This window comes from Camelus bactrianus, chromosome 5, assembly GCF_048773025.1.
Source record: "Camelus bactrianus isolate YW-2024 breed Bactrian camel chromosome 5, ASM4877302v1, whole genome shotgun sequence".
Taxonomy (NCBI): domain Eukaryota; kingdom Metazoa; phylum Chordata; class Mammalia; order Artiodactyla; family Camelidae; genus Camelus; species Camelus bactrianus.
This window is the reverse complement of record NC_133543.1, coordinates 90,532,177-90,557,200: the sequence shown is the minus strand read 5'-3', so window position 1 is coordinate 90,557,200 and position 25,024 is coordinate 90,532,177. Positions and strand designations below refer to the sequence as shown.

Genomic DNA, 25,024 nt, shown 5'->3' with positions numbered 1-25,024 from the left:
TGAGGAGAAGCCGAGGAAGCAGGAGTTACTCTTGGTTACTTTCTATATAGCAAACACTGTACTTAATGCTTTAAATATCTAGTATCATTTTGATCATTCTAATAATGTGGGGTAGATAGTATGATGGCCCATGTTATGGACAAAGTAACTGAGGCTCCGTGAGATTGTATTATTTGACCAAGGTCATACAGTGAGATTGTAACGCTTGACCAAGGTCGCACGCTGAATAAGCAGTAGGTGGACCCAGGATTTGAATACCAGTATATTTGACTTTGAGTTCATTCTCTCATCTACAATGCTAATAATATAGCTTTATCATCCCTTTATCAAGCATCTGTTAAACACTTGCTAAGTTCCAGGCAGCTCCAGTACTTGGTGCTGGGGGCACAAAAGGGGAACATGTTGGGGTTCTTGATGCTGCCAGAGTGGTTGGCCTCACCAGCAGGGTCTCTACTGCGTCACATAAAGACTTGACCAACCCGGAACAGCCTTGCAACCCTGCCACGCTTTCCACCAGCTTGAAGCTTCATTTCCACAAGGGGCCACCCCATTTGAACTGTGGCCATTAATACTATCAAAGTGTTGCAGGAGGGTATAGCTCGAGTGGTAATGTACCTGCTTGGCATGCATGAGTTCCTGGGTTCAATCCTCAGTACCTCCTCCAAGGATAAATAAATAAACGTAATTACCTTCCCCCACCCCACCCCAGAAAAAAGAAAGAAAAATAATATTGCCAAAATGAATGAAATAGATCTTTAAAAAATTTAAGAGAGTAGTATTTTTATCACCACCCAATATTTAGCAGTAAGGCAGCATGTTACAGTGGCTGGGATCATCGATTTTGGACTCAATAGGACTTGCATCTGAGTCTTTGTTCATACTTATTATTAGAAAGTTGTTTAAGCTTTTAAAAAAATAATATTTATTTTGGTTTTGGGTTTTTTTGTTTGTTTGTTTGTTTGGATTTTTGTTTTCGGGGGAGGTAATTCAGTTTATTTACTTCAATGGAGGTACTGGGGATCGAACCCAGAGCGTCATGCATACAAAGCATGCACTCTACCACTGAAACTACACCCTCCCCTCAAAGTTGTTTAAGCTTTTGGAGATAGTTTTCTCATCTGTAAAATGGAGATAATGCTGTCTTTTTCACTGGGTTTCTTTGATCCCTATGTGAGACAATGTATTATAATTGGGCATAGTGCTTGGCACACAGTTAAATCTTACAAGTATCATTGTTCTTATGATTAGGGAAAAAAGGAATATCAAAGGACCGCCCTCCTCTCCATGTGCTCACTGCAGCCCACTGAGTCCCATGGGTTTCAGCCTCTAAAACAACTCTTCTCAGGAACTGTGTGGAAGTCCCAGGGATGAGGTGGCCTAGCTCAGAAGCTCAGCTCACAGTAGCTCAGTGCATCTTCCTGCTGGTTGGAGCTTTGCCTTCATCCGCTCTATCACTGTTTATTTCTAGATTGTTCATCTTATGCTGTGGGTGGACCTCTTGATTCTTTTTTTTTTTTTTTATTGTTGTTGTGGTTGTTGTTTTTGTTTTGTTTTGTGTTTTGCTTGTCTCTTCTGGACATTACTGCTTGATTTCTTTACCCACTTCTTTCTTTAAAAATATCCTACCATTTTGGATCCCCAACAGACAACTGACTTGTTTTCATCTTGACCTTTTCTTGTTTCCATGATAGCTGTGGCCTGTTGTCTCTCATGCCCTAAAATAACAAGATGCAGTTTACGTTTGATTGGCTCAAGGGCATGTTTGGAAGTCATCAAGTTGGCATTCAGATGTATTACCAACAAACAAGCCAGTCATGAGAAGGTTAATTTTTGAAGAAGACATGTAAATATTTTTGCTGGAAAAATGTTTTGAGTACATTGTACCAATCTGAAACATCACATCCACAAAATCACGGGTTACAACTGAAGAGAATTCCCGCAGAACTGAGAAAAAAGCTTGCACAATGGAAAGAGCACAAGTATTGGGATGTAATAGGTCAGAGTTTGAAACTTGACTCTCATGATAATTTGCTATTTAACTTTGAGGAAATCAGTCTCCTTCTGAAGGTCTTTTTTTTTTTTTTTTTCTTTAAGAGGATTATATTACAACCCAAGACACAGAACATTGTGAAGATGAAATAAAATAATGAAAAATGGTGGATATTTTTCCTACTAGGTGGTGGCTTTGATACTCTCTTAGTCATCCAGGTTTCTTGCACAACAGTTGTGTACATGGCTGTGGTCCAGGTCCAGAGTCTGTCAAGATTGAAGTCTGAGATTCACCTAAGGTAATTTTCCCTTTATTGTGCCATGAAAAATTTGATGAGTTCAGCAGTCTGCAGAGAGAGAGGACTTCTGTGAGAAATTATGGGGGAAAATTCTCAGCCTTCTGTTTCCCTGTCTCACTGTAGAGCAGTGCTGTTATTTTATTTCACTTTTTAAATGAATAGACACTATTTTAGAGCTGTATTAGGTTTATAGAAAATCGGGCAGAAAGTACAGAGAGTCCCCATATACTCTCTTTCCTCCTGCACACAGTTTCCTCTGTTATTAGTATCTCTGTATTATGAACAGTTTCCTGTATTGCTAGCGTCAGTGGGGTACATTTGCTATAAACTGAGGAACCAATGTTGCTGTATACCAACTGAGGCCCATCGTGTATGTTAGGGCTCACCCTTTGTGTTGGAGAGCTCTAAGAATTTTGGCAAATCTGTCATGCCATTTGTTGTGATGGATGCCAGTGCACCCACCACTACAGTATCATTTAAAATAGTTGCACTGCTCTGAAAATGCCTTGTTTTCCACAGGTCACTTTCTCCTGACTTCCCCTAAAACCTCTGGCAACCACCGATCTTTTACTGAGCAGCAAAATCTTTTCCGGAAGGTCAAATATTTGGAATCATTTAGTATATAGCCTTTTCAGGTTGGCTCCTTGCACTTAGCAATATGCGTTCAAGGTTCCTCCGTGCCATTTGTAGGCCTTGATTGCTCATTTCTTTTTAACACTGAATAATATTCCATTGTATAGATGTCCTACTGTTTACCCATTTACCTATTGAAGGGCATCTTGATGGTTTCCAGTTTTGGTGGTAACGAATAATGCTGCTGTGAATATTCATGTGTAAGGTTTTATGTGAACATGAGTTTTCAGCTCATTTGAATAAATACCTAGGAGGGCTATTACAGGATCATATGGTAAGACTATGGCTAGCTTTGAAAGAGCCTTCCAAATTCTCTTCCATGAGTGGCTGTACCATTTTGCGTTCCCACCAGCAAGGAATGAGAGTTCCAGTTGCTCTACATCTTAGTCAATGTTTGGTGTTGCCAGTATTTTGGCTTTGTCATTCTAATAGCGTTGTTGTGGTATCTCACTGTTGTTCTAATTTGTAATTCCCTAATGACGTATGATGTTAAAACATTTTTTTCATATGCTTATTTGCCATCTATATACCTTCTCCAGTGAGGTATCTGTTCAGACATTTTGCTCTTTTCAAAATTAGGTTGTTTGTTTTCTCACTGTTGAGTTTTAAGAGTTATTTGTAGACTTCAGATAGCAGTCATTTATCAGACATGTGTTTTCAAATATTTTTTCTCTGTCCGTGGCTTGTCTTTTCATTCTTTTAACATTGTCTTTCACAGAGCAGAAGTTTTAAATTTTAATGAAGTCTAACTTACCAACTTTTTCTTTCATGGCACTTGCTTTTGGTGTTGTATCTAAAAATCCATCATCCAATTCAGAGTCACCTAGATTCACCTGCCTTCTACCTTCTACAAATCTTATAGTTTTATGTTTTACATTTAGGTCTATGACTCATTTTGAGTTAATCTCTTTTTATTTTTTAATGTTTAAATTTTTATGTAATTTCACCATGAAAAGGATTTGAGAATCATTGAGAGAAACTTTAGAAGAGCTGTCTCAAACACTGGTGATAAATTCCATACTATTGAGTTGCTGTTTTTTTCTCTTGGGTATGAAGCTGTATTTCAACAGCAGTGTACCATTTTTTTCATTGTGTTCATGAATGTTATTGGAAAAATAGAGTGAAAAATGCTTAGTTCTATTATATAATCCTAGTCCATTCTATAGCCAGTGAGGAATGGGTGCCTCAGCTCATACTCAAGTCTATAATCACCAGTGTTATCATGTCATAATGCCCATCATCACCAGTAATACCAGAAAATAATGTCAGGGTTCCAAGTGGTTTCTGTGAACTATTCTAGGCAGTCAGAAATATTGAGAGGCTGTTAGAATCTTATACTTCCGCAGCCGCTCAGTGATTTCAAAGAATAAGAACCTTGATATAATTTCTTTCACATCTTTTTTGTCCACCCTGATATAGAGCTGTACGTAATTTTAGACAACACAGCCCCAAGGCCGATGGGAGTTCTGGAGACACACAGCTGAATGAGGTAGCACAAAGAACAGGGTAGCTATTTTTAGGATTCAGAAAATATGGAAAAATCAAATTTACTCTTCCTTCATTTATTTGTTAACCTATAGTGAACTTTACACACAATGCTTCTCAAACTTTAATGTGCTATTGGGTCACGTGGGGATTTTGTTACAATGTGGATTCTGATTCGGTAACTCTGGATTAGAGCCTAGGAGTCTGTGTTTCTCACCAGGGGTGACTCATTCACTAGATGCATTTTTAGCAGCTGATGACAGTGTTTCAGTTTCTTTGAAACTCTGGAGAAAAAAATTGAACTTTTAGGTTGAAGAAAATGTTTTAATATATAATATTAATATATGTATTTATATTAGCATAATCATAAAAATGTGCTTTCCAATTTTCTTTATGGAAGAAGAGGCCCATGAAGACAAAAGTACCTAAGGCCCACTGAAGCCATAACCAAGCCTTGTTTTTAACCAGCTCCTAGGCGAGAGCAATGCAGCTGGTCCAGGGTCCACACTGAGTAGCACAGTTTTATCAGGTTCTCTTACAGGCAATGATGAGAGAAATATCTGAAACTTACCATTTCTGGGCTTCTTCATTTATTAAATAAAGTCTGCATGTGCGTGTAAGACTGAACATTTCAACAGAGAATGCGTTTTTGCCAGTTTTCATGGCATTGACTTCCTTGAAGTTTGCTATATTTCCTCTTTCGGTTGGGCTCCCCAGAATACTGGGCCCGGGGCATATAATCAGCTAAATCAACTGCTATTGTTGGCTTTCTAGGTTTTCTTTCAACTGCTATTGTGGGCTTTCTGCATGTTATTGGGAGATATGTTCAAAGCACTTTTGAAGTGTTATTGCTCTTAGGATTTCTTCTTTCTCCATTGAGAGAACAAAGCCATCCCCTCCTCTTTTCCTATTGGCTCTTTCCTTGTCCTAAATTAAACAAATATTTGTGAAGAATTTGTTCTGTGCCTTCACATGGTCCCTGCCTTCAGGTTGCTCCCTTACCTTTCTTTTACTTGAGCCCTAGAGACTGCTAAGTTGAGGAAAAACAAAACAAGAAAAATACCAACCAACTGATTAAACAACAAAGCAAACCAAAAAAATCCCACTCAGAGGAGAGCTCTCACCGGGGCCACTTTCCAATTCTCTATGACGATGTTTCTCAAAATGTAATTCTCAGACCAGCAGCATCAGCATCACCTGGGAAATCATTAGAAAGAACAAACTCTAGGACTCTCCACCCACCAACATACCAAATCAGAAACTCTGGGGCTGGGACATCAGAGTTCTATGAAGCCCCAGGTGACTGAGGCAGGTCAATACTTGAGAACCACAGCTCTGAAACACTGGTTCTTGAGGGAAAACAGAGTAAGTGGTGAACTTTGAAAAACACGGATGCCTGTGCTTCCGTCCAGACACTCGGATTCAATTAGTTTGTAATGGGGCCTGAGCATGGGTGTTTTTAAAGAACTTCTCAGATGATTCTGATGTGTAGCCAGGGCTGAGATCCACTGTGCCCTCTGTTTCTTCACATTGAGTTCTTCCATTGCAGGTGTGTGTGTTTGCGTGTAATTTTGTGTGAGTGTGTCTGAATTCTGAATCTTTGCCTAAGTAAGCTTTAGTATTAGAAAACTATCACAAAGATTGTTCTAGAATAAGACAGTCAGTGATCAATAAACTATGGTCAAGTGCTAAATCCAGTCCACACATCGCTTTTTGAATGGGCTGTGAGCTAAAAAATGTGTATGTATGTATATATGTGTATATATGTATATATGTATATATACAACTCTAAAGGGCTGTTTAAAAAAAGGAAAAAAATGTGCAGCAGAGGTCATATGTGGCCCACTAAACCTAAATGTTTACTATCTGGTCCTTCATTGAATACTTTGCTGACCCTGCTAGGAGATGCAGCAGGCTTTATAAACTGGTTTTGAAAGCAAGGGTGACACATAGAACAGCTCTGGTGTAAGACTATCTAAGCCTTAAATGATGCCACACAGGTTATAAATACTATGGAAAATTTAAAAATCATAAGGGAATTGGAACTCATCTAAGCTTGGAGGAATTTGCGCAGGCGGAGGAAGGAGGAAAGCCATTTCACATAGGGCCTTCAGGTAAAGGGGCATTCAGACTTCAGAAAACTCAATTTTGAACACTCCCCTTTAATGTAAAACACAGCCGTACTAACATTATTGGACTCCTGGCATGCCCTTCACATACATGTTCTCTATCCTCCAGAGAATCACAGGGCTTTGCAGCCATGGTTATACATTATTTTAAAAGATGCATCTGGAACATTTCCTTAGGTTGGTTGTAAGGCAGCCTGTCCCAAAGTCTGTTCCACGGCAGGTGGCTTCCTGAGAGAGTCCTTTTCTAAGGTAGACATTTGTCCTCACTGATCCATCCTCTCTTCGTTTCTTCTCATTCACCCTGGGTAGCACTGAGCGCCTCCTTAAGATGAGTTCCTTCGGTTCTTATTGTCCAGCTCTCCCTGCTGGGAGGTAAGACCTTGTTGAAACCTTGTCTATCTTATGCAATCCCATGTCACGAGCAGAGGGCTTGGTAGAGAGTAGGCTTTGCACAAAATGTTTCTAGGATGACACTTCATAACTGCTGTTTTTTTAAAAAATGCAAGAAAAATAAACAAAACCTTTCTAAGTTGACTACACTTGAGGACTGAGTTACCAAGGAAAATAGTTTTTTTAATTGCAGGAATTATCAGAACCCTTGGTATGTTAAAGTTCGAGCTTGATAGGTAAATGCTATATATATTAGTATGTCAAGATCCCCAAATGCTTATAACTGTGTGTATTAGATGCAGATATGACAGGGCAGAATCATACATGGAAGTTTATAAGAAAATGGAACCAGTAAACCCCTGATCAACACAGGCAGCTGTAAGTTTCTGGGACTTGGTATTCTCCTCACTGACAGCCTTGTAGGGTACCTTGTATGATTGCGCACAATATAATCATGGAGGTTTCTTACCACTGTAGTCCCCTGAATAGTTTTACATTGTTTAAATTGAGGAGTCAAACAGTCTTCTAAGAATAATTCTTATCCCTGATTAAAAGACCTTTCAAAGAGCCTAGTTGAGAGAGCCGATCACAGAGGCTGAGTCCCCAAGTTATCCTAATATATATGAATATAATAAGCCACTATTTTAGTGTGGTAGTTTGGAGTATCTTAACGTCTTGTTCTCTATTCTGATGGGAAATGAGAGGTCTCTGGTGTCATTTCATTTGGGCAAAGCTATTCATCCCAGATAATCCTACAGCCACTCAATTAGCCAAACACCATCTTTCTTACTTTTTAAATTAGTTGGAATTCTCAGGTGAAAATCAGCTCATGTTTTAAATCCATCCAATCATCCGACAAAAACGGGACTGCCTTCTGAGTTCAAGGTGCTGTGTCAGGCTCTCTGATCAATAGGAGTCACGCGAGAAATGGTTCTTGTTCCCTGAATACCTATAATCTAGCAGACGAGCTGGCCATACCCAGAGTTTACAAAGGGACCATGAAGCGAGAGACTCGAAGCATGGAAACCAGAAAAATAATTGATAACGCAGATGCTTATCACTCAAACATTTAGGGAAAGTGAAGGAAATGTAATCATCTTTGTCCTACTAATAGAATTTTCTATCTAGTGAAGAGGAAACTAGATACAGCCCTGGACCGGCTCTAAAAATATTGTTAGAAAACCTGATGAAAGGTCACCCTTAATATGCTCCCAGAGATGGAAAATAGTGTTGTCTGTCTCATATTTTACAGAAGCAGGCACAGAAAAATTGAACCTGCCCTACATGATAGCCTGGAAGTGACCATTCTTTGGGGATTTCGGTCTTCTCTCAGCTGTGATAATCAGCAATTGCTGAACAATTGAGGAGTCACATGGCTGAGGAAATGACCAAAATAACTATTGATTGTTTGTGTTTCATTCCTCTTATGTCAGCTATCAAAACAGAACAATCTAATCTATTTCATAGTTGGCAGCTACGACTATGGCCAAAATGCATTTGATTGGGAGATATTAAACACAGTCTAAGTGTTGAGCTCAGGGGATCTAGACATTAATGATGTCCTGAAATAAGATAGTGCAGCCCAGATTAAAGCATCCCGGTATCTTAATTTTCAAACATCTTCCAGTCCCCAATGGGAATGGCAAGTGAGTGGCCCTTATCTTTTCTTCGTGGTTTGCCTGTTTCTTCCCCTCAGTGGTCATGGTTTTTAGTAACAGAAAGCTTTGCAAAGTGAACTTGAACTTCAAGAAACACCATAGATTTTCTTCTGTTTATATTCTCAATTTGATTTTCTCCATCATTAGCTCTATTGTCCTATAAACTTGTTATAATTTAATTTAGAAAAAATACTGGAGAACACGAATCCCCTGATAGTAGGATTCCCGATGGTACAGAATTCTACCTAGAAAACTATATACTTTCACTTAGTTTCTCTGATCACAGTCCACTACTAGAGTGCCTTTGAAATGTTAAATCCTTAACTGAGCCAAAAGTTGATCTTAGCTAATGGTCTAGTTACAACAAACAATAGAAAGAATTCACCACCTGAAAATAATTTTAATAGGATGCCAACTGAGCACTGTTTTTCTTTACCTGAAGTGTGAGCCACATCACCGTCCTGTTCTTTCCCTTGGTTTGGGGGGAGTTAATGTTTTACAGAAGTTCTAGGGATGGATTGATTTGCTTAGGTGTTGGTTTTGCTTTGATGTGCAATAGATAGATGCAGCGGACGTTGGGGAAGACAAGGCAGCACCATTTGTCTCCCAGGGAGCCTCGGCACTCATTTCACAAGTCATTCATTAGAAAACCAAGCCTGCCTCAAAAGAGGCCAACAACGGTACTCCAGAGCCCTCCACTGCAGAGGAGAGCAACCCTGCCTCCCCGGGGGCACATAAAACTCAACCTTTGAACCTCAAAGGAGGCTTTTGTGCTCGGAGGGAGCAAATTTATGACAGTTGGTGAACCAAAGAAGCCGTGGGCATTTGAAGGAACAAGGTTAACTGAACATTGTCTTTTTGTTGGTAGGGATGTATTTGCTTTTTTTGTTCTTCCCCTTTTGATGTATTTCTGAAGGGAAGAAAGTCCCCAGCGCAATCACATTTTTAAAATCATACACAGCATATTCTAAAAAGCACACTGAAAATCTCACGTTCATTAGCTGGGAGTTCCAGGACTGTACTTGAGAAGGGAACTCTCCTAGCTCAGCAGTAGCTGGTCTTAGCTTGAGCCCTGGTCACTCGTTGAAGGCCCATGCTGATCCTTTGAAAGCTCTGGAAATCTTCTGTAGCCAAGATCGCAGCTTGATCTCAGCCAACTTCAAGCCTCCCCATGGAGACAGCAGGTAGCCTATTTCCCTCTCAGCCAAGAAGGCGATCAGAGATTTGCAGTTATCTGAATCCTGGGATTATTATCAAGAATCATCAGGGCCACGAAAACACGTTAATGGAAACAACGGTCCCACAGGGGTGGCAGGTCAGATGAACAGTTTCTGGGATATGCCGTTATTCAAAGGACAACCTGGTGAAAAACAGGTATGGTCGTTACAGGTAAAATCAAGTGAGAAGAATTCAGATCATCTAAAAAAAAAAACGGCAGTAGCATAAGAAAAAGACAAAACGGATTGAAGTTCGTCCCCAAAGCTGCACAATCACTATTACTTAACCTTCATTTCTGAGTTCCTGGATTTCTGATTTTCTGTATGTAGTGTGGGCTCCTACGGATTGAAGTTCGTCCCCAAAGCTGCACAATCACTATTACTTAACCTTCATTTCTGAGTTCCTGGATTTCTGATTTTCTGTATGTAGTGTGGGCTCCTAACCCTAATCTTGCCTACTTTGAACTTTGACTTTATTTATGCCCCTACCTCCTCTTCTAACAGCTGTCTCATTATTGAAAAGCTATTCTCAGCTCCTCCTGGTAATGTATATTCCACTGTCACCCATGATGAGTCTGTTCTGATAAACGGGATGGTATTTTTGAATTATCAATAAAAAGGTCCCACATCTGCATTACCCTGGCTTCTGTTTCTGCTGAAGGGAGTAGTGAGAAGATTGTCAAAAATTCAGGGATGGACGTAGATGAACTCCATGCAAAAATAAACACACAGGGTGAAATTTTTATTTCTGGTGAAGTCCAAAGGAGTCAATTCTGGGGTTGAACAAAACGCATATAGTTAAAATAAGCAGGTGCTGGACATAGAAAACAAACTGTGGTTACCAGGAGGAAACGGTGGGGAGGGAAAGATTAGGAGTTTGGGATTAACAGATACACATTACTATGTATGAAATAGATAAACAACAAGGATCTACTGTGTAGCGCAGAGAACTATATTCAATTTCTTATAATGAGCTGTAAGGGAAAAGGATCTGAAAAAATATATGTATGCATATGTATGACCAAATCACTTTGCTGTACACCTGAAATTAGCATTGTAAATTGACTACACTTTAATAAAAAATAAGAATTATAAAAAAAATAAGCAGACGCCTGCATGAAGTAATATGAACGGGACCAATATTTCAAGTGCACGGAACATTTTTGCCACCTGGACAATGTTATCCTGGTAACTCCTTATTCTGCGCTGATTAATGCCCTAGAGAGCTCTGATTCCTGGAGGCAGTTGAGTGGAGTTAGACAGATACAGTGTCAAGAAATTCAGAACTCTAGGTTTTTGGTCAAAGTCCAGGTGTCCCGTGGTTCATCCAATAGAAGATAACTGAGCACTTACAAAGTGGAGCCATCCAGATCTGTCAAGTTTAATATCAAAATGAGAGTCTCCCCAAATGACTGTATTTCATGGTAAAGCCATCCAGACCAGAGAATCCAAAAAGCTAGGTCAGGAAGTAGGTAGAAAGGTTGCGAACTGAGGACTTTGAGAAAACAATGTTTACAGCATCAAAGGCAGCATCACCTGGACTAGAAATCGCTCTGCCAGATGGCGGGCTTCTCCTGCCTTCTCACTGAGGGCTTCCAGACCTACCTGCTTTTGAAGACAGCGTGATCTAGGGCAAGGAACGCGTGACTTGCAGTCTGCACAGTTCAAATATTTGCTACCCTTTCGGAGCATTTATTCTGCGTACTTTACATGCATTACCTCTAACCTTCACAATCAGCCTGCATGCCGGGCATTATTATCTGTATTATACAGGCATGAAAGATCGAGTCTCAGAGAGGTTAAGTAATTTGTCCAAAATCATACAGCTAGAACATGGTACTTGAATCCACCAATAATCAGTAGAACCTTAAATTGTAAAATGGGACTTATAAAATGTGGGGTTTCTGTGAGGATCAAGTGAAACATAGCATGTCAGAGCACTGCAAAGGCAACAGAGCCTGGCCCAGATGGTCAGCTTCGCTTTTTAAGCCTGTTTCACCTGAGTCTGAGCTGGAATTCCATCCTCTGTCAGAGGAATTCAGCCTGTCTTTGGGGTGGATAGAGAAACCACCTGGGGCTCTGGCTGACTGGGGGATGCACAAAACGTCATGAGACATGAAGACTGCTGTTCAACACATAGTCTCCAGCCTCAGCTGGCTGCCGAGCACTTGAAATGTGGCTGGTTCAAACTGCGATGTGTTAGAAAACAAACTTGGTGTTACCAGGGCGAGAGTCGGGGGAGGGATAAATTGGGAGTTCGAGATTTGCGGATGCTACCTACTGTATGTAAAATAGACAAACAGCAAGGTTGTACTGTACAGCACAGGAAACTATATTCAATACCTTGCAATGGCCTATAATGAAAAGGAATATATATTTGTATAACTCAATCACTATGCTGCACACCAGAAATCAACGCAACACTGTAAACTGACTATATTTCAGTAAAAATAAACAAATAAATAAATAACCAAATGTGTAAAGAAACAAAACAAATTGAGATATGCTGAAGTTGTAAAATACACACCAAATTTCAGACTTGGTTCAAAGAAAAATAATGTAAAATATCTCAATAATAATATTCTTTATAGGTCACATGTTGAAGTGACAATATTTCAGATATACTGGATTAAATAAATGTAAAATTAATTTTATCTTTTCTTTCTTTTTTAATGTGGCTATTGAAACATTTAGATTTATGTACATGGTTTCCTTTTGTGGCTTGCATTATATTTTTATTGCAAAGCCCTGGCCTGGAGTCTTGGTGACTTTTTTTTTTTAAGACTATCTTCTTATAACCTCTGGTGAAGGGTCCTGATGAGCTTTGGATTAAGCCACTAATATTTACCAGAAATAAATTAATATGTTCCTGACAGCTTTATACATCGAGTTAAGATCTAGTACCTTTGTGTCAACTTTTCTCTAAACTGTCTTGGAAGATTCAAGAAAGTCTTGATAGGAAGGGGAAGAGGAGCTGGGAAATGCAGAGAGGCTGACTAGCTTGCAGGATGGGAGAGGGGACACAGAACACTGGATGCTTGCAAGATGCAACCAACAGAGGAGCAGGATTGAAAGAAGAGATGGTAAAGGCTAGGATTAATCTTGGAATTTCCTTGAAGAGGCTCTGTTATCATCAACGACCTTAAAGTTTTTGTTTTTTAAAAGTAGCTTTTATTTTTTCAGAGTTCCCAGCAAAACTGAGTCGAAAGTTCAGAGTTCCCATATAGTCCCTGTGCCCACACGTGAGCAATCTCTCCCACTGTCCACATCCAGCACCAGAGTGATACATTTGTGACAATCAACAAACCTGCACAGACACATCATTATCACGCCAAAGTCCATAGGAAATACTTCTTTGTCCTTTCGGTGCTTTTAACTTCTATATGTACAGATGGATATTTTTATACATACACACACGTATACACCCACTTTCCTAAATTCGGTAGAAGGAAAAAGGCAACTTTTTAATTGAGGAGGGTGAGAGGAAACTCAGTGTTTTGGGGGAGGCAGTTGGTAGATGGAGGAGTTGGGATTTGGCCCCAGGTCCGTTGAAATGCAAAGCCAAGTTCTCCTCCATGGGTCAGGAAATGAATGGAAAAATTCAGAGCAAGGGATCCAAGTTCAGAGTATTATTTTTCTGGATGCAGGAAATTGTTTAACCTCTGCCATTCAGTTTCCCTATCAGTAAAATGGGGATGATAATATTAACCTCAGAGTGTCAACGGTTACAGGAACATGGGAGAATACTGCATGGTAGGTGCTTCTGTGGTGTTTGAGCCACAGCAAACACTCCATAAATGAGAATGATTATTAATTCACTAAATAATGCAAGTTTCAAATAACCTGTCCTTTGGTCAATGAATGAGTCCAGTCTGAACCACTTGCCAGCTTCTACCCCAGGGCTTTGAATCACATTCTTGCTTGATGAACTTCCAATATGCTTGTCTGGTTTTTAAACACAGCAACTGTCTTGAACACAGCCTTCCTATTGCTTATGCTCTCTTGATTTTCGAAAGGTCCAGCCTTAATCTTTAGCAAATCTAGCTTGAAAATGCTGTGGTCTTAGAATGTTTTACAAACCTTCGCCATTCTCTAACTAACTGCTCTAATGAAGAGAAAAATGGTAATTGAAATGAGACTAATTAGATTGTCAATTACCTGCCTCCTCACATAGGTAATTGAAATCCCCCTAATTATGGTGTCTGTGTGTCTAGATGCTTTGTACTGAGGAATTATTAATGGAAAGCAGCTTTAGATGAAGTAACAGGAAATCTCGAAAAATGATTTAGGGAAAATTTGTTCTAAAGCACTCATTCTTTCAAAGCAAAGATGTTATATATCCAATCCAGTAATGAAGTCATCAAGGAGGAAGGAAAATCAGTCCAATATTTTGCCTTGACTATAAAGTTCAGGTTTAAAGGCAGTAAGATGATATTAAACCTTGCCCTTGACCTTGACTTTTATTTGCTATTTACCCCTGTTTTTTGAAAGTACCTCCTTTGGTCCACAGGTTCTTTTTGCTTGGAAGGAATAGGTTTACATTAGCAGGCAATTAGAGGATCTCAAGACAAATACAGAAAGTGAGATTTGCAGATGAGGCACAAAAATGGCTATGAAATTAAATATATACATCAAACAAATGACTTCCTCTGAGTGCCCACAAGGAAGAGCCTTTATTGAAGTGGCTTCAGGGGTGAGTAGGGAAGGCAGTTTTGATTCCAGTAAAAAAAAGTTTATAATGATGAAATCCTTAGAGTTTCACTGCTAGGAGGGGTGGTTTCCCACTTTAAACAAAGTATGTTCTTAGAAGCAAGGCCTCTTCCATTCCTGTTTCAATTTTGCAGTGGAAGAGTTTCCTTGGAGGCAGCTATAAGGTCACATCAACAATCAAAGTCTATTTGTATCAGGATCATTCTTCCAGCCTTGTGACATCTGAAAGGTACCTCAATAGTTTTACAATAAACTTGAAGTTAGGTGGGAAAGATTTGATGAACTCTGTCTGAGATGGGGAGATGGAGTGATGCAGAAAACGAAGAGATGACCAGAGTGAATTATTGAAGATGCTTGAAAAATTATCTTGTTAAACAGAATCTTATTGAATGCAGTCATGGTCCTTCCCCTCTTAGACCTTCGTAGGAAAGCAGGGGGTCTGGTTAGGTGAAATATCATTGCTCTCCGTATTTTAATCTGGTGAGGTTGCAATGTAAAACATACCTGCCTCTTTTTCTGTCCAGGTAGAGACCACAAATGGGGCCAATGGTCATTTTGTGGTTTTTGAATGATCCTTTTTTTAAGTTATGTGAACATAAGGAACATTGGAATTCATTGAAGTTTCAATATCATTCTGGCTTGACAGTCATCACGAAAGGGCTCTTGCGGGCCCCCTGAGGGGGTACTGACCATGGGGGAAGGGCAAGTCTGGAATGCAATTTAGATCTCACCCAGCATCTGTGATATTGTGGGGGAACTTCTGGTATTTTGCCCAGTGCGTGAGTAAGGCTGGACTCTTACTGCGGTGCCCACCAACCCCTGTGCCCCTTCACCCCCAGCACAGTGTTTGTATTTCCAAGAGACTGTGCTCAAAGAGCTCTAACTGTGGGAGTCCAGGGTGGAGCAACACTATGGTCTGCACACATCTGGAAAGTGGTAGATGGTGTCACTGTACCAGCTGGGAAGGAGTTGTGTTTGTTTTCAGTAGCAACACCGTGTGACAGCAACGGTTGAAAATTGCACCCCATCTCCCCCATGTGCAATGCGTGGTACAGTAAAACCATTTTAGTGGGGTAGGATCAGCATAGTTTTTGACCAAAAGAGAATATAATAGAAGACATCAAGTTGCAAAGCACAAATAAAACAAGTTTCCTTAAAAAGAAAACGTTGAGAATCTCTGAAGATTTATGGGACATCCCAGTCCCCTGTCCAAGAAGTATTTAGAGATAGGACTCAGTATTGGACCGAGTAAGTCATCTTCTGGTTCTTGGTTATTTGAATAGTGAGTGGAGACCCATAAAGAGGTAATAGAATTATGGGTGGTGGGGAAGGAAGTGTTGAACAAGTAAATCTGTGGGCAAAAAACCAAAGGATTCATTGTCTTTGTTTCTCAAGCTGGAGATGTGGTTCATGCTTACTCCATTGATAATGAAATAGCTTTGTTTTAGGAATTCCTGAAATTGCTTGGTGGCTCCCAGAATCATATACTGAAGCAGGATAAGGAGTCTTGAGTTTTCTAATCTTCTCTGTGATGGGCTCAATCAATGAGGTGGGAAAATTTAGTTAATACTTTTCTTTCTTCCATCTGTTCACTCTCCTCAAATGACAAAGGCCCAATTAACCACATTTCTACATAGAATAAAAAGAAACAAGAGTGAAAAAAAAATGCATACTCATGTCACTGGGTACATGAGGGCTGTAAAGAGGAGGAACAATGATATTAAAAAAAAGCATCTTCACACTTTCTAGAAACTGCTAATTGGTTCAACAGTTCATCCCATGAGAACAATTCAAATTTCACTGAGAGGGGCATCTAAGAACAGAGCATGTGTTTGGGGATGTTAACGTTTGTCTTCTTTCTTGTTGCTGTTGGTGTAGGCCAGAGATGGTTTCTGATGGCATAGGAAATTGGTGGCATTGGAAAACTGTGTCATAATGGAATTTGATTGAGGAGCTTTTCACTCTTATCAATTTCAAGTACCTCCCATTAATAGTGCCAGCCCTCCCCCTGGTTTTATTCCTACTGTAAGCACCACCCTCCCCCTTTTTTTTCCTCAAGCATCTATGTTGTACTTCCCCTAGTCCCAGGCTGTATTCATTCATCCAGTCACTAATATGTCATTTAGTGTTAACCTCTTGCTGAGTGCTGAGGACACAGAAAAAAGGAAATGCTCCCCATCAGAAACTTAGTCTTTTAAAATATCTCCCGGGTCTATTTGCTTCTAGGATCCTGTGTCAGACACTGTTTGTCAGCCAACCCAACAGCTGTTCCTAATGTCCTTTTCACTCTCCATCTTCCTCTGTGAAGTAGTCATCTTTTCCAGTTCCCACGCAGCCAGGGAAGATCATGTGACATTGTTCTGACCAATGAGCTGCAAGAACCTAATGAAAAGGTGGTCCTAGAATTTGTAGTTTTTGATAAAAGGCACCAAAGTGGCTGGCACTTTCCCTTCACATTTTCTGTCTTGAACTAGCAGAGAGCCCTGGTTCTAGGGCAGCCACGTCGAAATTGTAAAAAGATGAACAAGAAGGAAAAGCCAGTAGAATCACAAAGATGCAGGCTGTCTGAATTAGCACTATTTCCAATCACTTCTAGACTCCCTGTTATTTATTTAAGACCCTGTAAGCCAGGTGAAGTTCAAGAGGCTGTATCTCACTGCCATGTTTAACATTTGATGGGCTTCTCATCTCCATCTATTCCCAGCTCCATCATCTCTCACCTAATCCTCTAGCAGGTATCAGGCTATTATCACTTCTGTGGGCTACCAGGAGACCTTGGGTTTCCCAAACCCTTTGGGTATAATTCTATTTTTCCCCCTTTACAACTATTTCACCAGGAAAGGTGAAAGCTAACCAAATCAGAACATAGACTCCCACAGAAACTGGGCTTTAAATGACATGATATGTGATAATTCCCTGGCATACAGCAGGTCCTCAACAAATACTGGTTTCTATTTCCTTTCTATTCCATTGGTGTCAAGGCTTCTCATCCTAAACAGCTGAAGACTAGTCATGGGATCACGTGGGTGGCACACGCTCTGGGGCAAGGTGACCATTCATTTTCATTAACTTGGCCTGAAGAAAACTTCAAAGGCTTACCTTTTCAATTTAGAAGACTTTCTCCTCCCACACACTCCTTCATGTGGTATTGCAGAAAGAGCCCAAGACCATGAGTTAGGAGATCTGTGCCTTAGTCCTGGGTTGGCTGCTAATTCACCGTCTAAACGTGAGAAGTTCCCATCAGTTCACAGGCTCTGTAGGGACCTGTCATGAATCAGTCCCTGCTGTAGCCTGAGATACAGAGATGAAGAAAGAGATGTGGTTTCTGCCACTGAAAAACTCATGTCACTCGTGTCACTAGGAAAAAGAGATTTATGAACAAATCATTTCAGTTCAATATTATCTATGCTTTGATGGAGATACATATAGCACCAATAGGAACACAAAAAAGGCCCTGGGGTTAGCCTTGGAGTTGGAGGAGGTGATGCCGGGGAGAGTACTGCCTGATGATAAGGATTTAGCTAGGGGAAGGAGGAGAGGAAGGCAGTGTAAGCAAAGACCATTTTTCTCCTCTGTAAATTTAAGGTTTTGTATTGATGATTCACAAGATCTCTTCTAGTTTCAACGCGTTATTCTATGTTTGCTTGGCTTGTTTCTTGGGAAAACACAAGTGTACTTGTTTTCCCAAGAGTTATCAACCAAGAAGAGAAAGAAAGAGTAGAAAGAAAGAATCTATGTTAGTAGAGCTGAGCACAATAATTCTTGCATCTCTTCTTTTGAATCTCAGATTTTGTTACAGCCAAATGACACTTGCATGATTTCATTCTCTTTCATGAATAAAACTTGATGAAATGCTTCAAGTAATATGATGGTTTTACAGTGGCCATTGCTATATTCCAGGAAAATAAAAATTTTAAAAAAGCTTTGAACATATTGGAATATGAAGGTTCTATAAACAATTTTTAAGAATTAAAGTCCTCCTCTAAAGTTAAGAACAGGTACCTGGGAAATTACAAGATTGAAACTTTTCTCCCTCTACCTCTGGCTAAGGCAAGGTCAATGCCCTGTAAATTGTATCAGTGGTTCATGAAGGGGGACTGAAATATGGTCTCCAGGAGAATAATGCCTTATTCCATGTAGTATCCCTGATATTTAGAACTATGTTTAGTGTATATTAGGTGCTCAGTAAATATCATTTAAATGAATAGGTGACTGAGGTCATCTGCTTCTGGACCATAAGGAGGTATCACGCCCACAAGGAGATGGCAACAGCAGATCAAATCTACACTTTACTTCACAGTATAAGGCAACTGGGGTGAGCTTTTCAATCTATGGAGACCCCAAACTTCCTTAAACTCCTTTGCTGAGTAAGGAGCATTGAATGTAATTGCTTCTCCAATTTCTAATCCATTGAAGTCATCTTCCCACATACCGTTGGCATATAGGTTAGCAAATTCCAGCTCAGGATAGCCAGGAAAAGCAGCCTTGGTCAATGTCCAAAAGCATACATCTAAAAGTAGAGCACCCTGACAAAGTTAGCTGCTAACAGAAAGCCCATAATATACTTCTCATCAAACACACGTTGGATTTAAGTTTAAGTGTTCAAATGCTGCCTTGTTGATTGGCTGACCTCTGGTTTAGGTAGATATTTTTATGTATGAACTTTGTGTGAACCTGGAGAGACAAAAGAATAATGGACTACTGCTGAGGGCTAAGAAAGTGACCTTGCCTGGGTCATTCTGGGATTCCCCAGGGGCACTGGAGAAGACCCTGCCACACATTGTCTAATAAAGTCCAATAAAAGGGAGAATTAGTCCTGGTGTGGTGTCAGCATAGCTATAAATTCTTCTGCAATAATAAAATAATAGGATGTTATTAATTCAACCATTCTGGTTCCTTTGAAATAGTAGTAAAGTAATATCATTGATTCATATTTTTGACTGCTAATACATTATTTTCCAGAACTATTAACTGCTTTAAAACTAGCATGCCATAATACAGTGGGAAGAGATAGTGAAATATTTCGACTGATTCCAGCAATTAACTTAATTTAAGGCTACTCTGCACATTTTAGAATTAAGAATTACACTTTAGAATAACTTACAGAAAAAATTAAAATGAGACAATGAGCATTTTTGGACTTAATCACTCAGTCTTACAGGTGAAATCTGGGTCACATTTTTTTCAAGAAAAGAAGTATCAGTTGACATTTAAAATGTCAGTCTTTCAGTAATTTTTGTCTTTGAGTCAAAGGAACAGAAAAGTATAACATTTATTAAATTCCCACTTTGAGCAGTATATTGTACTAAATATTTTCACATACGTGAATTCATCAAACTATGATCTAGATGAAATTGAAACAGGTTTGCTATCTTCTCCTAGTCCAGACCTACAATCTTAGAGAAAAACTACATCTAAACCAAGTTCTAAGAATGTAAAGATGTGATGGAGTTTGGGAAATGGGTAAATTGCCCTTCTCAAATGTTCTGGAGTAGAGAATATCACTAGTATGTTGTGTGTATGTATCAAAAGACAATAGCTTATGCTGTTAAATGTAAAAGCAAACAAAATGCATTAGAATCTGGACAATTAAAAGGGACTAGGAAAAAGAAGGATGTTTTCACTTAGTAAAAACTAGAGAACAGAAATTGCCAGAATTTTGTACAACCAAGAGGTGCATTTTTTAGGTGCAGTGTAAAGAATGATTTATAGAAGGGTTGAAAACAAACCAGAATAAAAAGTAAAACAAAACAAAACAACAACAACAACAACAACAAAAACAAAGAGGGGAACTGGTGTAGGGAAAGATTCTGCCAGTGTAGCTGGAAAGAATTTGTCCAGAGCAAGAATGTCTTAATGACCCTCCCACCTCAGAGCTTACTCTATCAACCTCCTGGTAGCCATTGGTTTTTGGACATTTTTCTGAGAAGCCAGCAGATTAATGTTGGGTAAAACCTACTTTTATAGTCATAATTTAGTATCCTTTTTCTTAATGAGGACTTCCATGGTCATATAAGCTTCAGGACTCATAAAGCTCGGATCTTTCATTGGGACGGGCAGAAAAACAACTTCATCTGCCAAAGGCCATGCCTTAAAAGATTGTAGGAAGCAGGACCAGTTGGATAATTTGCCCAGCTTAGTGGTAAATGCAAGCCTGGGGCTCTATGGTCAAAATCTATGAAGAATTTCAAGATGGCAGCAACAGCATTGAACCATGTGTCAGTCCCTTCCTTGCGCAGAGTAAATGAGCTTGCACAGGAAACTGGTCCTGACAGGAAGATGGTACATGGGCACACTGTATTTCTGGTCCTCTGGTCCCTGGATATGAGGCTTCCACTCCCAAGGTCAGCCGTCTTGGTGACAGTTTGATGGTTCTTGCTCCTACCAGCAAATGGACTCAGCTCTGCTCTGTCTTCCTGACTTCTACCTCTTGGCTCTGTTGTGCATTTTATACTTCTGTTTCCTACTGTTTCCCACATTCAAATTCTCTGAGAGTGGGAGGGAGGGAAGGAGAAAGAGAGAGGGAGAAAAAAAAGAGAGCTGATTAGGTTTATTTATGGTTATTCAGCGTGACGCACCCTGTTGGGTGGAATTCTCACGTGCAGCTGACTCATGGATCACTAGCCAGGGTATAAATGGCTACTTAGGGTCAGGTGACAATCTTGGTCTAATTAACTTGTGGCAAGGGTTGTGGTGTCACATAGTGAAAAGGATGATGACTTATCTGCTTCTAATTCCTTCACTTAGAGCTGTGGGCTGGCAGTGCCGGAAAGCCTCTTGTGTGGGCGAGATGGCTGGAAGAGACTGGACCCGTTCTGCCTCATCCAATGTGCATAAGGTCCAATGCGGCGTTCCTGGAAAAATATTTAAGAGTATTGTATATTGCAGCACAGAAGTCGACCTTTGCAAGTTAAAAAAAATATTGTGTTCCCAAATTGGGGTGATTTGAACATTGGAAAAGCAGAATGTGAGGCTGGCTCCCTCTGAGAATTTTGCTCTGCTTTCTTACCAGATTCCAGTTTTCTGCAAAGGCATTTTCAAGTGGGCTGTGATTGTCTTCCGGTAGACACCTCGTATGCTCATAAATCTTCACTAGCACCGAAAAGTAAATTGTGTTGTGTTTGAGAATTCTTTGGATAGTGAGAGGGATGCACGGGGAGGGGAGGGGCTGTGTTCTCAAGGTGAAAGTTGCCAGCTGGAATGCGAGAGTCCCAGGAGAGGGCGGTGAAGGCAGAACCCCGGCTGAGGAGGCTTTGGGCATGGAAGGGATGGCTGCAGCCAGCCGTCCCACTGAAGCGACTCAACCAGTGTCCGTCCAGAAGCTACCGGTGGGGCGACAGCATTCTGTGACTCCTTGCGTCTCAAACTGGTTGAGCCTCAAAATCCCCTGGGTGGATTTTTGCAAATACAGACGTTAAAAAAAACCTTTCAATCACAGCAGTTTAGGGGTCGTTGTGAGCCGAGGTCTGGAGTCAGACAATTGCTTCAAGTCCCAGTTCTAGGCCTTCAGCGTGTCTGATCTCTGTGGTTTCATTTTCTCATCGATGAAATGTAGACAATAATCCTACCCTTTTTATAAGGTTTGTGAAATCAAATGGGAAGATGAATACGCCAGCACAGTACTGAAAACTTCGGGAGTACCCAGTAAATTCCTGGTTGGTCTTTAACATATTCATCTTACACATAATATGCGCTTATGGATGGAGGTGTTTATACACATGTGTACACAGAAGCACAGGTAAATTACATTAAGGCTTAGTGCGCCATCGGCAAGGGGATACTTTAAAGTTTCCTTTGAAATCTGCTCTTGAAAGATGAGTGGAGTATATTCCAACATGTGTTAAAAATTAAGTTAGAATCTAAATGAAGGCATAGTTCCATAGGGAAGGACTTGAGATTTGACAAACAATCAAAACATAAATCTAATTTATTTTAGGGGAAAAAGGATTCAGAAGCCAAAGAGATTAACTCCCGTGTTCCCAAGCACAGAGAGGAAAAGAAGCCTAGCAAACATAGTAACTGTTTCACAGGCAAAACCAGGAATTCAGGGAGCTACCAGGCAAGAGTGGAGGACAGAGGTGAGACGCGATCTTTTCCCTCCGATTTATAACTGCAGCTCTCTGGATTGTCAGTTCCTGCGGGGCATGGACCATGTCTGTGTCACTCCCTGGAGCTAGATCCTTACATATCACCATGTGCGGATTAGCATTTAATAAGTGTTTGTGGAGATGACTGATGATACGGCCAGTGCACTTGGTAATTTAGAGCAGGCTGTGTCGGTCGTAAGAAGTTTTATTTTTCTTCCTGTGGGAACCCCTTCTCTGCTTGACTTTTCTTGATTGTAAGCTCCCTTGGGCAGGAAACTTGTTTGTCTGTATGTTTATTAAGAGGCATTGAACAAATTGCAACAAACTACACAGTGATAACAGTGAGTAAAAATTTCATGAGACGCTATCAAATGATTCATTAAAAGAAAGATCCAGGATATTACCACCAACTGCTACATTAACTAGTCATGCCGTAACACCATCAAAATGCTAATTAGGTTGTCTGGCATGATTTGTTATTAAAAAAAAAATCGACCCAAGTTTCCTGGAGTTCTTAAATTTGGCTAGTTTTTTCTCTCCTAATATTTGCTTCAGGGTTTATTGGGTACCATTTAGTTCTTTTCCTTTGGAGATAAACAAAGCTTTTGTGCAGGCCTCTTGTCACTCTAAACTTTCAGACAGAGATCCAAGTCTGCAGAATAGTGAATGGAAATCATGCAAAGAGGATAAAGCATGGTGTTAGGAAGGTGCCAGGGAGAAGAGACTGCTCATGTTGTCCTATCTTGGGATCCAGCCAGGACTGACTGGCTGGCTGCTTGCAGCTGGACGGGGCAGGTGGGAAGGACTAAGACCTATAGCTCGGGCCCCTCCCTGGCATAGGCGCGGAGCTGGCACGGGAACAGTGAGAGGAGGCTTACACAGAGAAGGTTCTGTCCAGCAGGCTGGGTCTGGTATCTTGCGGGCAGAGGTTTCAGAGGCAATTAATGACAGACTAAAATTCAAGATGAAAAGAGAAGATGCCTAATAAGTAAGGCTCCCTCAGCCTTGGAAGGGACACGTGCACTGAATCATTTTCCCTAAATGGCCACTCAGAATGGAAGTCTAGGCTAAAGTCCAGCTATTAATAGAGATGCTGTGGCCACAGGGGACTGATGATGAAAGGGAACATGAGAGGCCATGTCTCAGATCTATCTAGGACACTATGGCTGAGTGGACTGCAAGGTGACATGCTGAAGCCTAGATTGTTGGTACCAGCAGGGCCGACGTCATTGCTTTAAGTTAGGAATTGAGAGCAGAGCTGGGCCTCTGGATAGACCAAAGGGTCCCACTGCAGAGAGGATGAGACAGGGGCTGCCAGCAAGCATGGCCATGGTTTGTACTGCCAAAGCTTCTGCTCTGACTCCTGTCCCCAAATCTCCAGAATGATGGAACTGGCATCATTCTTGAAGGGAGAGACAGCAGAGCATAATGCTGAGAGCACATGGTCTGGAGTGAGGTGGTTTGGCTTTGGCTCCTAACTAAAGCAAATAGCAAACAGCAAATCAGAGTATGGGGCACCCAGTTGAATTAGAATTTTGGATAAACTCTGACTAATTTTTTAGTATAACCATGTCCCCTATATTACATGAGACAGACTTATGTTCCAAAATTCTGGTCCTATGTAACATTTGAGATATAATGACACTAAAAAATGAGTCAATGTTCATAGCAACACTATTTACAACAGCTAAGGCATGGAAGCAATCTAAATGCCTATTGACAGATGACTGGATAAAGAAGGTATGGTGTATATGTACACACACACACACACACACACACACACACACACACACACACACACACACTGGAATACTACTCAGCTATAAAAAAGAATAAAGTAATGTCATTTGCAGCAAATGGGTGAACCTGGAGATCATCATTCTAAGTGAAGTAGCCAGAAAGAGAAAGAAAAATTCCATGAAATTGTTTATATGTGGAATCAAAAAAAAAAAAAAAAGGACACAAATGAACTACTTCTTATTTATAACAGATGATTGATTTTTTGAATATGTGTAAGCACATTTGACTGTCCTTTATGATTGGATTACTACATTCTATTGATTCTTCTTTTGTGGTTGGCTTTATTCTTTTGATAACTATGTAGGTTTAAAAAGTTAAAGCTCTAAACTGTTCTTAGAAACAATGAACAGTACATATAGACACATTTAAAAAATATGTGCAATCTATTGTATATATGTATTTGCATATATTGTATATGTGCAGTCAAGTTGTATCAATCTTACCTAACAAAACTGAAAAATGAAAAAAAAAAATGAGTTGTTTACCTGAAATTCTAACTTAACTAGGTGTTGTCTATTTTTTTTTTCTGGCAACCCCACTCAATTCTCTTACTGTCTAGCTATAGGAATTTGGGAAATTATTTAAAATCTGAATTTCCTTATCTGTAGAATGTAAATGATCTAGCTC

The 25,024-nt window shown here is 40.1% G+C and overlaps 1 non-coding gene across 1 annotated transcript; it reads right to left on the bottom strand.

Moving 5' to 3' along the window:
• Positions 1-1,005: 1,005 nt before the first annotated feature.
• TRNAT-UGU (transfer RNA threonine (anticodon UGU)) lies at positions 1,006-1,079 on the bottom strand. The gene has a single exon. It is a non-coding gene; the product is annotated as a tRNA-Thr (tRNA).
• Positions 1,080-25,024: the final 23,945 nt, after the last annotated feature.